Genomic DNA, 23076 nt, shown 5'->3' with positions numbered 1-23076 from the left:
CCTTAATCTGACATGTATAAGCTATTCCAAGAAAATTTCTACCTTATGTCAAGGAGGGAGGAAAGGTTATGAAAATAAATTCCAATTGAATTTGGGATGGAAGGAAAAAAAACACAGGGATGCTTTTTTGACACATAACCCATTTTATTCACAATACTATTGTAAGAACAGAAGTGGTCATGTTCTTCATATAAGAAGAAAAGGGTGAATTGTGGCAAAGACTAAAAATGAAAGTTTATTCTTCCACTCCTCATAGAAGTGAGGACTGGAACATTTAGATCCGCCAGGGAGTATATAGGCAAACTCAGAAATATGTGCTGTTGAAAATTCTCTTGGGGGCAAGTAACATAAGTCTCAACCAGTGTTCATAAATCCTTCCATTCCCCAGTTGAGGATCAATAAGCCAGAGGTCATGAGGTCATGAAGAGCTAAATGGTGCTCTACATAAAAGGTCACATATGTACTTCATTCCGCATGTATAAACAAGATAAGAGCCAAGGGCATAGACCAGTGTTGGCTGGTTTATAAAACAAGTATTAATTTCAGGGTCCTTGCTTTCCACAAGCTATAATGGGGCCTTCTTAGACATGTCACTGGATTATGGCCAAAGTACTTAATGCTTTTCAATTAAAAGACAAACATTGTTATTGAAAATTGCATAAGGATAATAGTAAAACAGGGATTGTTTGCCATTATATGGAAAATTGCAGATTCTTATTAGAACCATACCAAATGCTTCTAAGATTTTTGTAACGGAATCTATGCCATCAGTTCATACTTCCTGCCAGAAGCACATTCCTGCATAGAAGGAATTCAAGATCAGACCTGACCACAATATATACTCAGCAGTATAATGCATTACTTAGGGCTCTACTCTCTCCACCACAAATCCCCCAAGATTTCCTTTAGTGAAACAAAAGTCCATTCAAAGTGCTCCAGACAACTGGAAACATCATTCCCATTCAGACATTTGTGTTTGACCAAATCCTTGGAAGTGTGAATGGAAGCAATGGATGGAAACTAATCAAGGAGCGAAGCAATCTAGAACTAAGGAGAAATTTCCCGGTATTTGGAAAAATGAATCAGTGGAACGGTTTGCCTTCAGAAGCTGTGGGTGCGCTATCACTGGAGGTTTTAAGAAGAGATTGGACAACCATTTGTCTGAAATGGTACAGGGTTTCCCACTTGAGCAGGGAGTTGAACTAGAAAACCTCCAAGATCCTTTCCAACTCTGATATTCTGTGTGGGGGCAGGAGTCTTGTCCTGCCCAAGCTTCTTATCCATTTGCTGTTAGTTAAAGACTAGCTAAGGATGGTGGTAAGATCCCAAACAGATGTCATCACCAGTTGCAAGTTTGTTTAACAAATTTCTAAATTTTATAAAAATGTTAATTTCATAAAATCATGGAGTTGAAAGAGGGCTATTTAGGCTGTCAAGTCCAGCTCCTTGCTCAGTTGAAGAATCCAAATGAAAGCATTACATTTATGGCTTCAATTACTCAGTGGAGAACTAAACGTACAAAGTTTCTTCTAATATTCATTTGAAATCAGCTTCTCTGTATTTTAACTCTATTATTTTCTGGAACAAAAGAGAAAAGGCCCTGAACCTCTGTATTATATCATTTTAGTATTTAAAGAGTGTGATATCATATATCAATCTTATCTTCTTAGGGTTAAATATTTAAGCATCTTTAATCTGTCTTGCTTGGTCTTAGTTTCTAATCTCCTGCTCATCCTCAGCCCCTTCCCTGAACCCGTTTTAGTTTTTATGAATCCTTCTTAAAATATAATGCTCCAGATTGACTTAATACTCAAGGTGGAACTGACTACAGGTAGTCCTCGACTTACAACTACAATTAGCCCAAAATTTGTGCTAAAATTTTGCCCCTTTTAGGACCTTTTTGCCACAGTTGTTAAGTGAACCAGTGGAACCGTTAATCATGTGGTCATTAAGCGAATCTGGCTTCTCCCCTTGACTTTGCTTGTCAGAAGCTGGTTGGGCAGGTTACAAATGGTGTAACAGGACAGTGCAACTGTCATAAATACATGCCAGTTGTCAAGTGCTAGAATTTTGATCACATGACTATGGGGATGCTTCAACAGTCTTAAGTGTGAAAAATGGTCATAGGTCACTTTTTTCAACACCGTTGTAACTTTGAATGGCTGTAAATTGAGGACTACCTATGTTACAGAATAAAATGAAAGCATGACATATTACGATTAGGAAATTGTAGTTCTGATGAGCCCAAAATGCAGCCACATTAAAAATTGAATTTAACAGTGTAAACAACTACTAATACAAGACTTTATTTTACCAATGTAATTACCAGGGTCATTCCATACTTGTTTACTTTAAATGTGTACAATTGCTTATACAGATTAGATCCAACTGTTTAAGCAATAGATCACTAAGCCTTCACCAACAATGTTTTCTTTTGTTCTCTTAGAACAAAGCCATGTTGTGGCTTTTGGAACAATGAAGAACCCCTCAACTGGTCATAAAACATCCATCTGTATTTTCACTCACCATAGCAAAAAGAGGTAGTTACAACCATTTGTTAACTGATTGTTTGAAGTTACAATGGCACTGAAAAAAGTGACTTATGACTATTTTTCACACCATTGATTGTTGCAGCATTCCCCATGATCAAAATTCAGACACTTGGCAACTGACTCACATTTACGACAATTGCAGTATATCCTCATATGATCACTTTATTGTGACTTTCTGTCAAGCAAAGTCAATGGGGAAGCCAATTCACTTAACAGTCATGTTACTAATTTAACAATTGCAATTATGCACTTAACAACTGAGGCTAGAAAGATCATAAGATGGGGCAAAATTCACTTAACACTTAGCAAAAGAAATTCTGGGGTCAATTGTGGTCATAAGTCAAATACTAACTGTATGTTACTACATTTCAGTGACTATGAGAAGCCAAAGTCATCCATCCTGTATTAGAATGGACGTTGGTCCTACCTGATACGTCCGTTCTCGTTGTAGGGAAACGGATGTCACTTTGGGGACGACAGTTCCATGCTGCATGTGACCGAGTCTATAAATTAACATAGCTCCGCCCTCTTGGCCCAGTGTTTCGGCGAGGGCGACGATGTAGACTGACGTGTCTCCCTAGAACGAGAAAGAATTAGTACACCTCCCACCCCGTGCACCCAAAAAGGGAGGGCGTGACATCCGTTTCCCTACAACGAGAACGGACGTATCAGGTAGGACCAACGTCCATTCTCCGTAAGGAGGGAAACGGCTGTCACTTTGGGGACATACCAAAGCTGAATGTCCTCCTGGGCGGGAGATAGGTAAACGGGGCAGCCGAAGTCAGGAATGAAGCACTGCTTGCAATACCCGGCGGCCGAAGGCCGCATCCGATGATGCAAAAGAGTCAATCCGGTAGTGTCTGATGAATGGAGTGATAGATGACCACGTGGCCGCCCGGCAGACCTCTTCTAACGGAGCTCGGGTGGCCCAGGCCGCCGAAGTTGCCGCACTCCGAGTCGAATGAGCCGTAATACGAGGTGGAACCGGGAGGTGGAGACGCTGATAAGCAGTCGCGATGGTGGCCCGAAGCCATCGGCCCAGGGTAGGACCCGAGACCCGGGTGCCAATTGATTCCAACTGGAACGAGACAAACAGGGCTTCCGATTTGCGGAAGGAACTAGTCCGAGAGATATAGATGCGGAGAGCTCGTCGTACGTCCAGAGTATGCCAGGATCGCTCGAGGCGGTGCGAGGGACGGGGGCAGAAATTAGGAAGGACCAGTTCTTGAGACCGATGAAAAATAGAGTTCACCTTGGGTAGGAAGGCAGGGTCAAGACGGAGGACCACCCTATCCGTGTGGAAAATACAAAGGTCCTGGCGAATGGAGAGTGCTCCCAACTCGGAAATACGACGAGCCGAAGTGATCGCCACTAAAAACAATACTTTGAACGACAGGAAACGGAGAGAGACCTCCCGGAGAGGCTCAAATGGAGAGTCAGTAAGAGCCTTAAGCACGGAGTTCAGATTCCAGGTAGGGAACCGATGGACCACTGGAGGTCGCAAGTTAGTAGCTCCTCGCAGGAAGGTTCTGATAAGCGGATGACGGGCGAGAGAGTCCTTAGCGCCACAGGTTAAGACTGTTGAAAGGGCTGCAACCTGCCGGCGCAGAGTAGAGGGAGCTAACCCAGCATCAAACCCGTCCAACAGGAAGGACAGGACCGTAATGACCGAGGCAGAAAGGGGGTCCAACCCCTTTCGCCCACACCAGGATGAGAAAGAGGCCCAAGTAGATTCGTAAATTCGCGAAGTCGAATCCCGGCGGGCCGCCTGCATGATGGAAACGACCCGAGGGGGAACACAGGCGCCAGTTAGGAGGCGCCGCTCAGCCTCCAAGCGGTTAATTGGAGGCTCGACGGGTCCGGATGCTGTAGAGCTCCCTGGGAGAGAGAGAGGGAGGCCCGAGGTAAGCGCCAGGGAGGAGCCACCGAGAGGGAGCGAAGGTCCGCATACCACGGATGCCGGGGCCAGTGCGGAGCAAGGAGGATCAGTTCCGCTCCCTCCTCGAGCAGCTTCCGAATTACCTTCGCTAGAAGAGGCAGAGGCGGGAACGCGTAGAGGAGGCCGGACGGCCAGGGACTGCGGAGAGCGTTCGTGGCCTCTGCCAACGGGTCCGGATAACGGGAGAAGAACCGGGGAACTCGGTGGTTCGAAGAGGTGGCGAATAAATCGACCACAGGAGTCCCGAACCTGGCTGAGATGTCCAGAAACAGGGACTGAGGGATGCTCCATTCTCCGGGATCCAGAACATGGCGACTGAGGGCATCCGCCTGAACATTCAAGGCCCCTGAGATGTAGTCTGCCCTGAGGGACCGGAGATGACGTTCGGCCCAAAGGCCCAGACGCAGAGACTCCGCTAGCAGTAACCGGGAGTGAGTTCCCCCCTGCCTGTTGAGGTGGGCCTTTGTAGAGATATTGTCCGTTAGGACAAGAACATCCTTGCCCTCCACGAGGTGCTGAAAACGAAGGAGGGCCAGGCGGACCGCTCGCAGTTCCAAAAAATTGATGTTTTTTCGACGCTCTTGAAGCGTCCAAAGGCCCTGGGCTTGGTGTTGAAGAAGATGAGCCCCCCATCCTAGAAGGCTGGCATCGGTCACCAGAGACAGCCGGTGAGGCTCGCGAAAGAAGGTGCCGTGAGCAATGGCTTCCGAAGTCCACCAACGAAGGGAAGCGGAGACTTGCGGGGGCAACCGAAGACGGACGAGCGAGGAACTGCGGCCGGACCGTTGAAGAGGGAGGAGAAGCCACTGGAGCTGTCTGCTGTGTAATTGAGACCAGGGAACTATTCCAAAAGTGGAGACCATTTTGCCCAACAACCGGGACAGCTTCAATGCTGAGCCAGAGCCCTCCACTAAACACTCAGAAGCCAAAGAAGAAAGACTGACCTGGCGGTCAGGGGAGAGGGAAACTATAGAAGAAACTGTGTCTATGGAAGCGCCCAAATGGAGAATGCGGGTAGACGGGTCAAGCTGGCTCTTGGCCCAATTAATCGAAAAACCATGGGCCTGCAGAATGGAAAGCACAGAACCCAAATCCCGCTGGGCAGAATGGAGGGAAGGAGACAAAACCAAAATGTCGTCTAAATAAAACTGTAAACGGATAGAAAGGGTCCGAATATATCCAATGAGGGCAGCCATAATTTTAGTGAAAACCCTTGGGGCCGAAGACAGCCCAAAGGGGAGAGCCCGATATTGATAATGCTGACCCATGAAACAAAAACGGAGATACTGACGATGAAGGGGGGCAATCCGAATATGCAGATATGCTTCGGTTAAGTCTATAGAAGAAAGAAAATCCCCAGGGCGAATGCACTCGAGAATGGTAAAAAGAGAGTGCATCTTGAACCGGCGGTATGTAACGTACCGGTTCAAAGCTTTTAAATCCAATATGGGGCGCCACCCTCCCGAGGATTTCTTAACAAGGAACAAGCGGGAATAGAACCCTTGGCCCCACTGTTCCCGAGGGACCTCCTGGACAGCTCTAATGTCCAAAAGGTGGGAGATAGCTGAGGAAACCAAAGCCCTCTTGGTGACATCCCGGGAAACTGGGCAAGGGAGAAAAACAGAAGGAGGAGAGGAAAGGAACTCCAAATAAAGACCTGACTTGATGGTAGATAGGACCCAAGCATCAGAGGTAGAAACCTCCCATTGAGGAAGGAAAAGAGACAAGCGCCCCCCAATAGGGGCCGAATTAGCGTGATCTACGTTGGAAACGGCCCCTGCCCCCCCCACGGTAGGAACGTTTTGGAAAAAATCTACCCCCTTGTCTGACCTGGGCATCCTGGGTCTGGGATCTGGCAGGAAAGGAACGTTGGTAACGGTGCTGGTAAGATCCCGGCTCGGGAGGACGAAAGGACTGAGACCGGGGAAGGGCTGAGAAGCGAGAATCTGCCCGTCTGGAAACGGAGGGAAGGATCTTGCGGCGGTCCCTAGTTTCCACTGAATACTCTAGGGCCGCCGATATCTTGCTCAGATCTTGCCGGGAACGAGAATCGGCAGGCGGAAGGCCCTGTTAAAGAAAGAAGCCGAGGATGAAGCCCTGATAGACCAGGCCGCAGCCTGGTGGCCTTTGAGCAGGGTCCTCTCCGCTCTCCGATCTTCAGGACGTAAGGAGTCTTCCGGAGGTCCAGTTGGATGAGAAGAGTTGCAGAGGGCCACGATGGGAGCATCTACGGGAGGAGGTTGCAATAAATCAGAAAGGGCGGGAGCCGAATTGTAGAGTCTCTTGTCCAGACCGTTGGGGCTGGGCCCAGCCCCCGGGAGAACCCACTGACGTTGAAGAACATCTAAGAACAGCTTTGGTGCAGGAATAGTCTCAGGGTCAACTGTGGGAACTGCGAACACAGCCGAAGCAGGATCTGGAGCAGAAGTGGTGGCTTCAGGTGAAGCGACCGTGCCCAAACGAGTAGTCACAATGGCTTTCCGCAATAAAGATCTAAAAAGTTGCGGCTTAAAAAGGCCAATAAATGGAGTCTGGTCGGGGACCAGACCGTCGTCGTCAGAAAGCGCAGAGTCAGGAACCTCATCCAAGTCAGCGAGGGAGGCTTGATCTGGAGATGCGACGGACTCGGCTAAATCCTGTTCTGAAACAGCGTCTGCCACCCGATCCGGTCGCTGGAGCTGGGAAACAGTGGAATCCTCAGCAGGAAGGCCCTGGTGGAGACATTGGGCAAGGCTCTGCCTAAGAGCCCTGGTCAGCATAAGCTCAAAGGCTTCCGGAACCAAAGGAGCAGAACCAGCAAGGGGAGGCATAGGGGGCGGCTCGTGATGTGCCGTATCTTGGGCAACGGCAACCATGGAAGGATCAGCTGCAGGCAAGGTTCTAAATAGCGGTTCCGAGCCAGGCAAAGGGTGAGGTTCCGCCAATACTGAGCCATCTGGGGAAAGTTCTCGAACTGAACTTGCTGACAGAGAAGGGGCTGGAGATCGAGATCTCGAATGGCCAACTGGATCAGTGGAAGAAGCCTGAGCCACTTGAGCCTGGGCTTTATGAAAAGCTTTTTCTATGGCCTTATGGCGACGCTGCTCATCCTTAGAGGGAACAGCTACCGTGGCAGAACTTGATTTGCCAACCCTTGTTCTTTTGGCCTTAGGCTGTTTGGAAGGGCCTTCTAATGGATCGTCCTGAGCAGGCCTCTTACCAGACGAGGCCGATTGCTGCCTAGCCGCCATGTTGCGATGAAAGGCCGAGACAAAATGGCCGCTGGAGAACAGGCTAACACAAAAGCGGATTAGCGCCACAAACGAGGAGAGGCCAATCCACAAATAAAGACTAGGAGATGAGCCGCTCGATCGCTAGCTCAAGGGCTATTACTGCGATCGTCCAAACGTCAGCCAGCCCAGCACGGGAATCAGGGACACACGCCGCCAGCCGAAGGGCTGTTACTGCGGCTAGGGGAAAACTCTCTTTTAAAAAACAAGCCCAAATCCCTGAGTCTTTGGGATGGATCGCAGACCCTAAAAGGTCGAATCGCGATCTATTTAAAGAAGGCCGTCACGTCGGCAAACTATAAAGCCAAGCGCCGCCCCGCTTACCAGATGATTTGAGGAGTCGGGGCGAAAGCGCGCGAAAAAACGCCGCCGTGCTCAACCCGAAGGCTGAGGGGAGCGCGAAACGGCGAATACGCTCTGCTGGATCTGGGACGGCCAAATAAAGTGACAAAATAAAAAACAGGAACAGGGAAGGGTTCAATCAGTCCAAATAAAACAAAAAAATCCAGAGAAGTAAGATGAAGCAATCCGGAGTGGAAACGACTGCACTAGGAGACACGACCGGCCAGCATAGACCGAGTCGAAACACTGGGCCAAGAGGGCGGAGCTATGTTAATTTATAGACTCGGTCACATGCAGCATGGAACTGTCGTCCCCAAAGTGACAGCCGTTTCCCTCCTTACGGAGAATTGCAAAGATAAATAATTTACAGTGACAGAGTTGGAAGTGATGGAAATCTATAGTATTTCTGACAAATGGCTGCCCAGTCTCTTCTTAAAAGCCTTCAGCGATGGGACTTGGCACAAGATTAGGGTGCTGATCTCTTAACGACTCCATTCCAAGACTAGGAAAAGTTTCTAGAATTTGTTCAACTGCTGATCTGCCTCCCCAGCCAACAAGTAACACAAAAATAGGGACATGTTTCAATGAAAAACTTTGTATTCTGGTAGTCTATGAAGCTGAATGCACCAAATGTGTGTGACAATTCCCATTCCATTGATGGGATGTTCTAGTTCTAATATTCTGGTTTTCTCTTGGATCATGCCAATCGAAATTTAATGTTAATCATCTGGAACAGAAAGCGTTTTGTAACATTGTGGACATGAAATTTCTTGCATTTGTATGCCCTAAAGAATCAGCAGAACTATTCTACAAAATTCCAAAAGATCATACTCATTAATTGCTTCTTATGACAAAAGAGTTGCTGACTGAATTGAAAGTGATTTCTGACACGCACAAAAGCTCAGCTTTGTAAATAAAGCAGTTTCCACCTGCACAGAAGGCCATTTACGAAAATCTAAAGCCTTACAGGCTCACTGCAAACGGTCCCAATCTTTGGCTCCTGGCCAGAGTCCCACTGCCAAAGACTTTTGCAAATTTGAAAGTAAATGGAGCAATTATTGGATTGTCCTCAAATTGCCTATCTCCTGCCATGACCCTTCAAGTTCTTCCTTCCCAGTCAATCCCTGTAAAACAGTCCTGAATTCTGCCAGCCACCTTCTTCTCATCTCAGCTTTTCTCAATTAGTAATATTAAAACAATTTAAGGTTCCATGATGTCATGAAGAAAGCATCTCAATTGCAGTCTCCCCCAAGTATAACATAATACTAAACGCCAAGCAATCTTGAATGCTTTAAGTATTGGATTTCAGGTTTCCCCCTACCCATAATTTCTGTATCCAAGCTCTTTTTTCTGTAAACATATTTGTTTGACTTGCTCAATGATCTCTGCCATCCTATTTCCCCCTCAAATTCTAGAAACAAATAGTGGCAAAGCTGTTCCCAGAACTAAACATTAAGTATTTTAGTTCTCACAATGTAACCTACATCAATGTCAATGCTTCACAGTACTTCTTTAGATACTGGCCAGATTCCTACCTCATGCTGAGCTATAATGCAGTTAGCCTGCTTTGGGCCTAAAAGTGCTGTACTCAAAGTATTGATAAATAAAACCTTATTTTACAGCAGTAAATCACAGTTGGAAACCATGACTGATTGTTGGCTTATTAACTGCCATTGGGGCATAGAATGATATAGAAATCTATGCATATTGATAGCCATGTTACTTACTGTGTTTGTAATTTGCTTTTTGTGCCCCAAACTAATTTATAAAGATGAAAAATAAGGATAACAAACACCCAGAGAAATCAGAATTTGTCCAAACTAACCATGCCTACTTTGCCTGTCTGTAAGTTTAACTCTGGTTTGCTCAATAATTAAAACAAAAGAAATTATCATTATTTAGGAAGTTTCTCATTTCTCTGCTGCACTTTTTTTTTCCAGATGAGGTTAAAATCAGACCATGTTTCATGTTCAGATCGTGAAACCAGATACAGAGTGAGCTATAATCAGTTTGCAAATCTTTGAAATGTTGAATTCTTTAGTTTCATAACCTTTGCCACATGTGAGACTTACAGTATTTTTCAGAGTATAAGACGCACCAGAGTATAAGGCGCACTTTAATTTTGGGGGAGGAAAACAAGAAAAAAAGAATTCTACCTCTGCCTACCAGCATTTAAGATGGCGCTGCTTTACACCGCCCTCCTCCTCCTCCTCCTCCTCCTCCTCCTCCTCCTGCAAGCCAGAGGTGCCTCAGAGACTCGACTAGGACAGGGGGCTCCCCAGCAATGTGAGGAGCCGCCGCCGCCACCGGCTCCTCACATTGCTGGGGAATGAAGTCATCGTGGCCATTGTCTGCCCTGAGCTGCCTGATTGGCGGCCAGAGGACCAGCTGCAAACCATGGGGCCCGCCTTGTTCGCTGAAGCCACCGGGCAGATTCCACCCCCCCAGACTGTTCCGAAGAGGCTCGTTCCTCAGGCTGTGTCCCAACCCAGATCCCTGCCGCCTGGAACCGCCCGAAAATGTGACGCGCGGAGGTCGAAAATGTCCAAAGGGTGGGTGCTGGTGGGTGGGCGGGGCTACATCCGGACTATAAGACGCATCCAGATTTTCACCCTCTTTTGGGGGGTAAAAAGGTGCGTCTTATACTCTGAAAAATATGGTAGTTCCTGAATTGGCTGAAATAACTAGAGAAGCCTAGTCTTTTCTCTCACCTGATCAATGTAATGTAACTTCTTATGTTTTGAGCCCACCTTCTTAAATCAAATGACTCTCCAAATAATCTAGAAGACCTAAGTTACGATTCATCCAAGGAACACAAGGACCCAATACAATTGATTATTCATTGCTAAGGATCAAATATTCATCAATTGGTCTTATTCAAGAATTCCTAGCCTTTGTTAGGGAAAACTTACAGGTACTCCTTGCTTAACAACAGGTTGCTTAGCCACTGTTAAAGTTACAAAAGACCTCCCAGAGGTCTAACATAGGCCCTGTTTTCAGAGTTTCAGCAGCCATATGCATGCAACGCAAATCATCTTTTGGGCATCTAGCAAATAGCTCACATTTACAACTGTTTGCAGAATTCTGTGGTTATGTGATCGTAATTTTCCACAGTTTCCAGTGTTTACTTCCAGTTTATGGCAAAAAAGGCCTATGGGGAAAATGGACTGATTTAACATCATGATGTTTGCTTAAATGCTAAAGAGCTTGTAAAATCAGGTGTGCTCATGTGTTGAATCTTAACTTTAGGCCATAATTCTGGGCTCAATTAATTGTTGAGGACTGCTTGTATTCTAAAAGGTTGGCAAAAGTGAAAAATCAGAGATGCCCAATTCAACACCCTCCAACAGAATAGATTTGCTGTAAGAAGCTAGAAGACATGAACAATAGAATATCTTGGTGCTGACACTTTTAAGGCAAAATGTTTGAAGAAACTTAAGTGCCTTCTTACCAGAAACCCAACCCCTAACAATTTACAGATTAGAGAGCCTATCTACCTACAAGCTCCAGGTGTAGCCTTAGACAAACTATGCATTTACCATGGAAAAGTTTTATTACTTCTTCATGCCAAATCTATTCATAGTTCATATTTGAGCTCTGACAGCGACAGTCAGGATTTCAAAATTCTTGAATTTGGATAACATTTTTCCACAAGAATGTTTCCTTTCATGACATTTGGAAATCCTGAAGAAAAACCATAATACATGGGCTGTATATTAATAGAATCCTGACATTGCACCAAAATATTTTAATTTAAAGCACACCCTGTAAACCAAAACCTGTTGCACAATTCCTGTAATTTTAAGCCTCTCAGTTTTGGCATGCAAATGTGCAAGCAGCTTTTCAAAGTCCCAGAATTTAAAGTTTAGTTTCCCTTTTGTGTTAGAAGGATCTCCTTTTGTACAAATTCTCTGATTATTTTTTGAAGAGGCCCATTGCATTTACTTTTAAAAAGGCAGAGAAAAAATGAAACTGAAATGTAAATTACTGACTCTGCTACATAACTGTGACTCCAGGAAATGTGTTAAAGTAAATACGGATTAATTCTAAATTCTGATTATTAATTTATTCGGTTAATACCGTGTTCTACTAATAAATTAGGAACAAAAAAAAAACCCTTAAAATTCTTTCTTGCTCACAGCAGTGGCCTGTTCACACAATTACTACTTTGAAAAGCTACTCAAAATTATCCCTGAAAGTGGAGTTCACAAAATTGCTGCTGCAATGTTTTTGCTTTGTCAAGCAACACCTTTCAGTCCCCACAATATTAAAGATGGCAGATTCCTGCTTTGCATACTAGAGCAAGGGTCTCCAACCTTGGCAACTTTAAGACTTGTGGACTTCAACTCCCAGAGTTCCTCAGCCAGCGAACTCTGGGAGTTGAAGTCCTTAAGTCTTTTACTTGCCAAGGTTGGAGACCCCCATACTAGAGTATTCTCAGGACTAAGTGGGCCAGAGTACTTGATATACAGATAGTCCTCAACTTAGAACCACAGCTGGGACCAGAATTTCCATTGCTAAGCAAGGCAGATGTTAAGTGAGTCATGCCCAATTTTATCACCTTTTTGCCCTGGTTGTTAAGCAAATCACTGCCGTTAAGCGAATCAGGCTTCCCCACTAATTTTGTCAGAGACTAGCTGGGATGGCTGCAAATGGTGGTTGTTGCCAAGAATCTGAATTTTGATCACATGATCACGGGGATGCTGCAATAATTGTAAGTAAGAGGACCAGTGATCCCTTTTTTCAGTGCTGCTGTAACTCTGAACAGTCACTAAATGAATGGTTCTAAATCAACAACTACCTTTGTATAAACACAGTTAGGTATATATTTCAATGTTTGCCTTTATTTAAGAAGAGGAAGAAAAAGTGATAAATATAGTGGATAATTCCACTACTTGATTATTATTGAGATGTACATTTAAAAAAAAAAAACACCCAAAACCACACTCCTAACCCACTGACTTTACTGCCCTGAGTGTCTGTATGAAAGGCAGGATACAAAATCAAATAAATAAGGACTGCTTTAAAAATCTTGCTCCTCCTTGCTGAATAATTTCTAAACTTCCCATCAGGAATTTCAGATCCATTTTTTTGCATATAAGATGCAGTTCACTTCTCCTGCTACAGGCATTTTAACTGCAGACAGTATCTTACATCTGACTTTTTTTTTCTATCCAAGGGCACTGATCTCCTTGAGGTGAAGAGGGGGAGTTAATAGAAGTTTTAATTCCCTCCCAGAGACCAGGTCACAGGCTAGGTCATTTCCTGTCTGCGGTAAGGCTATACACATCTGTAGACATGTGTCTTCTGAAAAAGAATTGATTCCTCTCAAAGATAGGGTCACCGCAATTGCTAGACCACAGCCAGACAACATACTTCTCTTCTACTTTCGGTCTGATTGTTACAGTATTGATTATTTAGAAAATTTATCTTCTGAAGCAGAATTTTCATCTGTTGAGGACTTACTCTATCAGATGCTGAAAACACTACCATATTTTTCAGACTATAAAACGCTCCAGACTATAAGACGCACCTAGCTTTTGGGGAGGGGAAAAAAATTGCCTCTGGCACCCAGCAATTTGCCTCCTTGCAGCAAACAGCCTGGTCAGCTTCAGCACAGCCTGATTTAGCATGAGCAGCTGATTGGCGGTTGGATCAGCCTCCGGGAATACTGCCTATCAACTGTTCCAGGCTGCGAGGATCACCACCACCTGTCACTGCCATCGCAGCTGCCACCTATCGCCACCACCACGCGCCCCATTTTCGGCCTCCGCGTATCCTGTTTTCGGCCTCCATGAACCCCATTTACAGCCTCTGCGCACCCTATTTTCGGCCTCTGTAGGTCCTGCTTTTGGCCCGTTCCAGGTGGAAGGGATCACCGCCACTGCCTAACCCCACTTCCTGGAACCGGCCAAAAACAGGGAGCGCAGAGGCCGAAAAGGCGACGAGCGGAGGTGGCAGTGATGGGCATTGGCAATCCCCACAACCTGGAACAGCTGATAGGTGGTATTCTGGGAGGCAGATCCAACAGGCAATCAGCTGCTTGTGCTAAATCAGGATGTGCTGAAGCTGACCAGGCTGTTTGCTGCAAGGAGGCAAATTGCTGGGAGGCAGAGGCCGAAGAGTGGGTAGTGGGCGGGTTTTCAGCAACACTCGCTCTATAAGACGCACAGATATTTCCACCCACTTTTGGGGAGGGGTACATCTTATACCAGTGATGGCTAACCTTTTTGCCATCGCGTGCCAAAAGTGGGGGTACTGGGGGGATTGCACACGCACGTGCCCACACCCAAAATTCAATGTGCCCCGTCCCCCCATGCATGCACACATGACCCTCCCGCTCTCCCCCCGCTTTTGGCACATGATGGCACGGTGGGCCTGGTAGGCCCATTTTTTGCCCTCCCCAGGCTCCACAGCCTTTCTAGGAGCCTGGGGAAGGCGAAAACAGCCTTCCCCACCCCCGCCAGAGGCCCTTTGGAGGCCCAGAAACAGCCCGTTTCCCAACTTCCAATGGGCCCGGAAGGCCTGAAAATCTGTGCGTGCTGGACTGAGGTAGGGCAATGCTCGCGTGCCCACAGATGTGGCTCCGTGTGCCACCTGTGGCACCCGTGCCATAGGTTCGCCATCATGGTCTTATACACTGAATAATATGGTAATTTTACAAGTTTGGGCCAGCTCTAACTAGGCAGCAACAGAAAGCAAGTTTCAGCATTCCGAATTGCTTTGAACACATTATATGCTTTTCTACACAAATAACCAAGACGTGTTCATCTTGAATAGTAACTTTGGGCTTGAATAATGTAAGCAAGTTATTGCAAGGACAAAACACATTCCTTGAATATGAAAGATGGTAGGCCACAGGAATTTCTACTCTAGTGTGCCAGTTTCATTCTGAAGACAACCTCTGAGTAGCAAGATATACAGAAAGCACCAAAAGTGGCTATTTATAGAAGGCTCATATTGAGAAGTTAATATTTTATGTACATGAATTCCTTGTTGGAGAAGACAAAGATCTCTCCCAGGGTAATTGCTGTAAGACAATTCCTACTTCTGAACAGAGGAAGCCTGTTGTGGTCCGCCAGCAGCTTGCGGAGCTGGCAGCAGAGTCAGACAGCAATGAGGCTGAGGAAGAACATGGGCCAGTCCTGGAGGCTGGGGAAGGCCCGGATGAGGGCTCTGCGTCGGAGGCAGAGATGGAGCCAGGACCATTGGAGAGTGATGCGTGGACATCGAAGCCTCCAGAGGCTGACAATAGAGAGGCAGAGGAACAGGAGGAGCCTGTTCCTAGTGCACATATGAGAAGAGCTGCCAGAAGGCAGGAGCAGCTAAAGCAGAGAGGACGACTTGGGAGTAGGGCCAAGAGATGATTGGCCCCTCCCATAAGGCTTAAAAGACCAGCAATGGCTCTTGGCCTCTTTGCCGGAAAACAACCGTTGAGAGAATTGCTTCTTGTTTGGCTGTAGTTATTTCTTCTGTTCCTGAACTGTTGCCAAGAAAAGCCTTTGGCAGCTTGCCTAATTATCCCAAGGTCAGAGATAAACTGAAGAATGGTATTTTGAGGACTTTGCTTTCATTTAATTTAGAATACGCTGAGAATGAGTTAATTCTCAGCTGTTTTAATAAAATCTATTTGTTTTTTGGAACTGTTTTGCATTTAATATACGGGAGAAGGACAGCATATAAATTTTGATAGATAGATAGATAGATAGATAGATAGATAGATAGATAGATAGATAGATAGATAGATAGATAGATAGATAAATAAATAAATAATATCAACTACGTGGGCCTGGGTCCCAACAAAGCCTTGCTGGAATGTAGAGCAACAAAATCTGAACAATATCTTGGTGTTGATTTCTTGAAGCAGGAAGTACGTGTCAAACTTGATTTCATTGAGGGCCGCATAAGGATTGTGTTTGACCTTGGGGGGGGGACTGGCCAGCTTGATGTCATTAGAGTCGGCGCCTGTGGTCCGGGCGCCCTGCCAGCGAAAATGGGCTCCCAGCACACAGCCCCCCCACCCAAGCTCTGTTTTCACTGGCAGAGGCACCACGGGCCAGTCCTTCGCTGTTTCCAGAGTGGACCTGTGGTCCAGATCTAAGCACCCTGCAGGCCGTATCTGGCCCGCGGTCCTTGAGTTTGACATCCCTGGTGTAGAACTACTTGGGCTTCCTCTATTCCAAGATCTCTCTCAACCCCACAGATATCAGCTAGAAATTTCAGGAAGCTTATGACACATCAAGTTCAATACTCGACAAATTTCAGATTAGACCTTTATTCCCAGATCAATAATGCTATCTGTGGAAGCATTTACAGATCTATTCAGAAGTGCTATACAGGTAGTCCTCAACTTATGACTATAATTGAGACAAGAATTTCTGTTGTTAAGCAAGGTGATTGTTAAGTGAGTCGTGATTTTAAAACTTTTTGCCATGGTTGTTAAGTAAATCATGTGGTCATTAAATGAATCCAGATCCCCCCCCCACTGATTTTGTTTGTCAGAAGTCAGATTGCAAATGGCAATCACATGACCCTAGGATGCTACAACCATCATAAATAGATGCTGGTTGCCAAGTGTTCAAATTTTGATTATGTCACCACGCTGTGCTGCTATAGTCCTAAATGCAAGGACTGGTTATAAGTCACTTTTTTTCAGTGCTGTTGCAATTTTGAACAGTTGCTAAATAAATGACTATAAGTTGAAGACTTGCAGTACTTGAATACCAAATTTCTAATCTAGTTGGAGGGCAGGACTATAAAAATGAATGGGAGGAGCCTGATTCATGTATAAAATGGAAACAGATTGAAAAAGTGAAAGCTGCAGTTGAGAATTAGGAAAAATAACAAGTTCTATGCAGAGAAGGGCTGCATTTGTATATTTTATTAGCTGTTATTAATTAGCATATGGTTTATTAAATAAATACAACTGGCTAAGTTCCCCATTATGTTAAACATTAAACAAAGTGGCTGCGTCCAAACAATAGGTATTTTTGCAATTATGCAGAAAACTAGTAATTGTACATTATGGTGTATGAAGTCTATCTATTTCACCTCCTTTTATACACTAACTGGGCAAGTATCATCCTATCAACAACTGATAAAACATACATTTATGCAACACTTTATAATCTGCTCCCAAATCAGAATTTTATTAAGAATATTCCAAGTTTTGGTCTAGCTGTTATTAAATAACTGGAAGCTCACATTAAAAAAGATACAGGATAGCAGTGGTGAAACCCAATTTTTTTTACTACTGGTTCTGTGGCCATGGCTTGATGGGCATGGTGTGGCTTGGTGGGTGTGGCAGGGGAAGGATACTGCAAAATCTCCATTCCCACCCCACTCCAGGGGAAGGATACTGCAAAATCTCCATTCCCACCCCACTCTGGGTCCAGCCAGAGGTGGTATTTGTCGGTTCTCCAAACTACTCAAAATTTCCACTACTGGTTCTCCAGAAACTGTCAGAACCTGCTGGATTTCACCCCTACAGGATAGGATAAACAGTGTAGTATGCTCATTCTGACTTTTAGAAAATTGAGCAAATATTGCACTGCATGGCAAACTGAGAAAAGTGCCATGGAAGAGCTTTCATAAAACACAGTTAACTGTTAGAACCCGTTTTCAACCTTTGAATGGGAACTCAACAGTTTATCTAGAGTTCACTGTAGAAGTTTCCTATAGAAGTAAATCAGCCTCTAAGTAAGAAACAGAACACTCAGCTGCAGCTTCCAAAATCTTTTTGAAGACAATTTGGAGAGGGGGTGGGGGAGACAACGAATGTTTCAAGGATAACTATAAGGCAAGGTCAAGTAGTATGATTCGTTGTTAAGGCTGAGACACACACAGAGGTGCAACATGAAACTATTCTTAAGCTTCCTTCCATGGAAATTGCCTGGTATGCAGAGGAAAAATACATAATGGCTGGACAATTGCATTCCTATGTTTAAAAAAAAAGTGGGGGGGGGAGGAGACAAATGCCAACATTTCCAGGGCAAGTTTTAAAAAGTTTTTTTTTTAACTTTAAAAAAAAAATCTGAAAAATTTCTGTGTATATTAAATGATGCTTTGTTCAGAAGTGTCTCCAGCCTGAGTAAAAAAGTGCAGATAAGTGAAAGTGATAGGGGGCTGGAAGGTATGTTCAAGAAGTGTTCTCATCACAAGGCTAAACTGGTATTTTGTGATTATTTGTGTTTAGGATTACAATTTTCATCACCCCAACCCAATAGAAGATGTTAAAAGTGTCTGTTAAAATACATCTGGAAGGAAAAGTTTGGAGAGATGGAATTGTACCCATGAAAAGAATGGAAGATCAATCAGGAGTGATGACTGTCAGATCTGAAATGACTTAAAGCTATTTCTCCTGGCATTGTCCTTCAAACCCAAGATTCACTTAGAATGGAGCTGTATGACAAAGATTATGAAGACGTTTAGTGTAAATCTCTCTCCTTTGGAATAAAACTTATTCAACCAGAGCAAACCCCCACCCATCTAGTCCAGCCTTTCCCCAACCAGTTGCTTCCAGTTATATTGGGTAGTATGTCTAATGACTATGTTGATTGAAGCTGTGGTCCAGTAATAATTCTCCAGTTATTATAAAGGGAAGGCTCAGCCATTGCAGCATTTGAAGTTAGAGCTCTGAACCAGGAACCAAGAATATGCTAAACGCTCTGTTTCCCTTAAATCACCTTCCAAGTCTTATGGCAAGCTGCTTTTGAAATGAAAGGGGCTGCCAAAGCTATTTCAGATACAACATACAAACCAACAGCTCAGTCCCAGCATTCTACTAAATTACTCCAAGTCCCAAGAGTGAGACCCAGGTGAGTCAGGAATCTTACCCATTAAACACTGACTCAGGATCCCAAAATAGAAGTATCCTACTTAGATACTTTGGCATCAAACTGCAACATCTGAAGCACTGCTGCTCTCCCTTAGCATGAACAGATCAGTAAAGACATATGTGGAAATGGAACATAAAGTTAAACCTGAAGTTATCGCATAATTCTGCAAATCTTTTTAATTCTGCTGGTAAATAGCATCTTATCCCTTTTTGAAAAGCAGGTTTATGAATGGTTTCATAAACCATTGTTGAAACAAGGTACAATGAACAAAAATGGTAATATAGAACAGAAAAATTGTCTTAGAATTTCTCTGAATGCATATTACATCCTTGCCTGTTCACCAATTGAAGTTATGAAGGTGCCAAAAATGAGATTTATGTCTAGTCTTTGAACTTATGACAGCATCCCATGGTCAGAAGATTGTAATCTGTGTGATTGGCTACCAATGTGTACTTACAATGGCTGCAGTGTTCCATGGTCAAGTGATTGCCATTTGCAAACTTCACAGTCAAGTAGTCAATGGGGAAGTTGGCAGGAAATCACAAGTGGCGATCACATGACATTCCACTAAACAATCCATAACAATTCACTCAACAGCTGGAACTGATGTTGTAAGTCAGGCACAGTCATGTGATGTTTCACTTCACAACTGTGTTGTTTAGTGGTGGAGCTTCTAGTCCCGATTGTGGTTAAGTGAGAAATGCCTGTACTAGTTGTTTAATACAAAGTATATAGAGGAAAATATTTTGTGTAGAGAAGTAGCGCCTTGATGCTAAACCATCTTTATTATTTTTGCATGCTAAGAAACTATTGACTTAATAATCCTGTCTTCTCCAATTTTTCTTTCAATGGTTGTTATTTTGGAATGTCCTATCACTTTACTTCTCAGCTTCTGTGCTTCCGCCATCTGCATGAACTTTAGGAAGAGAACATTTAAAAAGCAAACATTTGACCTATCCTAATCCTGAACCTTGGAGTTAAACCCAAACAAAGAGGCTGTTCAGGAACAATCACAAGCTTGTTCAATGCTACCTGTCATACGCGAGAATTCTAGTGGTGAAGAAACTATATAGGTTTCTATTTGAAGGCACAACTGTAAATAACTTAGCAATCTAGATATCTATACATAAGATGTGTTTTAAAACTGTGGTGACTAAAGGAGAAACTAAAGAAATATGCTTTCTGACTATGCTGTTTTTGAGAAAGAAAAAATCACATTGCAACTAGGTGCTTCACAGCTATGAACTGCCAGAAAGTTGTCACTGTGCAATTTGTCACAAGTAAATAGTACCAAATACTCAGCTGTAATGACTTCTTGACAAGCCCAGCATGCAAAGTACACACTCAACAATGAAGGCTAAAAGGCCACTTCAGAGGACATTAAAACTGAAGGGAATATATGTATTTTTTTTTAAGTGCCACAGCAGATGCGTTCCAATCTGGCATTTGTATGTAATTTTCTCCCAATCAGTCAAAGTATAATTATGGCAAATGAATGTACATTTTCGAAGGCCAAAGCATTGTTGGTTCAGTGTTTACTCCCACAGGAATCTGAACACTACATCCCAACTCTACATCCCTTTAGTCTATCAGCAAGATGCATGGATTCCTTTTATGTTGGCTGATACACTTGGTTAAGAAAAAGGAAGGTAAAACATAGGCTTAGCACAGAGAGAAAGTAGGTTAAATGAAAAAAACCTAACCATCTAAAAGTGATTCAGTTCCTTACAGGGAAAATGTTAGCGACAGGGCATATTTATTTCTAATAAGTACTAGCATGAACTATTCAAAATGGTAGCAAAGTACATTGCTGCTATTCATAAAGCAAACAGGTTGCATGGATATGAAATAAGTGAACCCCAGAAATTCCTTTCCCATCACATCAGATTGCAGAAATGACTGTGCAGCATGGGAAGAAGAACAAGCCAAACATTATCTTCTCAATTAGTTTTTCTCAACTTTGGCAACTTTAAAATGAGTGGACTTCAATTCCCAGAATTCTCTGGCAAGTTCTCATGGAGAATTTTGGGAGTTGAAGTCCATGCATCTTAAAGTTGCCAAGGTTGAGAAATCGGGGTGGATAAAAATCGATGGTTTTTTAAAAAAAATTGGATTTTTAAAAATTTAAATAGGATTTTTTAAAATTTTTATTAAATTTATTTTAATAAAACGCTTTTGGAGTAAAAACCCATCTAAAGATAGTTTTCTATTTAAGATAAATTAATTTAGTTTATTCAGCATGAAATGGAGCTTAGTTATGTAGTATGAGGCTGTATATTGGGACTGTCTGAGTCAACAGTGGGTCAGAGGAGGAGCTGCTGTGGGACAGAGATGACAGTTGCTCTTTAAAAATTTATTTATTTATTTATTTATTGGTTCGATTTATATGCCGCCATTTTCCGGAGACTCAGGGCAGCTTACAATGTGTTAAGCAATAGCCTTCATACTTTTGTATATACCTGCTTAGTAGGGCTTTCGCCCCCCCCCCAGCGGTGTTCTTTTTTATACAAAGTCAGCTTATTGCCCCCACAAACCGGGTCCTCATAATTTAAATTATGATTTAAATTGAGTTGATTTAAATCAAGCCTTTTTATTAGTGATTTAAATCATTATTTAAATTGTTGCTCTTTAAAAATTATGATTTAAATCGACTTGATTTAAATCAAATCCACCCTGTGAGAAATACTGTTTAAGAGTTCAGAACTAAAACACGGATACTCCCAGCTAGATTCTTTCAAGAGATCTAATTTCTATTGTCTCATTTCTTGAAAAAATGGATCGATGAATTTCTACTCTAATCCAAGACCCATTTCAAACCTTGGCTGCTTCCCCCTAGTAACTGCTTATTAATTGCTTACAGCAGTTATTAATTGATACTTACCACCACCTCCTAGAGTTTGAATCACTAGGGAAAAGCATATTGGAAAATGTGTTGCTGATATACAGCATATTTTTAGACAAAGACGGACAATATTTCACATTTGTGAGCTGTGTTCAGACTGCTTTATCTCTAAGCAATAGACTTGTGAATGACTCAGCACATAGCTGTAGACAAAGATAATAATGCTTCAATAGATATTCTCCTTGGACTTTACGCTGCTGACTATCATTTTATTGAGTAGTGAAAACTCTACAGCATTTCATCAATCTCAACTACTAATGATGCCAACTGTTGGCCTAATACAGGTAGTCCTTGTTTTACAGTTCATTTAGTGACTGCTCAACGTTACAATGGCATTGAAAAAAGTGACTGACTCCCGTTTTTCACACTTATGACCATTGCAGCATCCCATGATCAAAATTCGGATGCTTGGCAACTGACTCATATTTATGATGGGTATAGTGTCCCGGGGTCATATGATCACCATTTACGACTTTCTGACTAAGTCAAAGGGGAAGCCCGATTCACTTAACAACTGTGTTACTAACTTAACAATTGCAGTGATTCGCTTAACAATTGCGCAAGAAAGATTGTAAAATGGGGCAAAGTTCACTTTTTTGCTTAATAACAGAAATTTTGGGCTCAATTGTGGTTAAGTCTGTAGAGATTCTCAGTCATCCAGGTCATGGTTGTCCTAAAGGTGCTTTTTCAGGAGGCAACTGGACTTTCTTGTTTTTTCTTTGAAGACATTTCGCTTCTCATCCAAGAAGCTTCTTCAGCTCTGACAAGATAGTGGGGAATGGAAGGATTTATATTCCTTCCATTGGTGGAGGGAAATTGAATGGAATTCCATTTAAACGGAAGGATTTATATTCCTTCCAACCTCAAAGTGCTTCAACGACCCTCTAAAAGGATGCAAATGGCCAGCTGTCTGCAAGGAATATAAATCCTTCCATTCCCCACTATCCTATCAGAGCTGAAGCTTATTGGATGAGAAGTGAAATGTCTTCAAAGAAAAAACAAAGTCCAGTTGCCTCCTGAAAAAGCACCTTTGGGACTCAATTGTGGTTGTAAGTCAAGGACATAAAGAATCACATGCTGGAAGCAACCAGTTACAAACATCATTAAACCAACCATGGGTATTTGGGACCCACTAGAAGCATTTGCTCCCACCCACCATTTTAAAACAAATAAGCAAAAATGAATGGTTTGTTACATGTCCCTTTTTTTATAGGCATTTTGTCAAGGATTGGGC

The 23076-nt window shown here is 43.4% G+C and overlaps 1 protein-coding gene across 7 annotated transcripts in view; it reads right to left on the bottom strand.

Moving 5' to 3' along the window:
* Positions 1-23076, bottom strand: part of RAI14 (retinoic acid induced 14) — a 117630-nt gene that overhangs the window by 65223 nt on the left and 29331 nt on the right. The window lies entirely within an intron of this gene.

This window comes from Pantherophis guttatus, chromosome 2 (genome assembly GCF_059756535.1).
Source record: "Pantherophis guttatus breed Tessera chromosome 2, ASM5975653v1, whole genome shotgun sequence".
Lineage (NCBI taxonomy): Eukaryota > Metazoa > Chordata > Lepidosauria > Squamata > Colubridae > Pantherophis > Pantherophis guttatus.
Note: the sequence above shows the minus strand (reverse complement) of the source record. Positions and strands in the feature narration are given on the sequence as shown.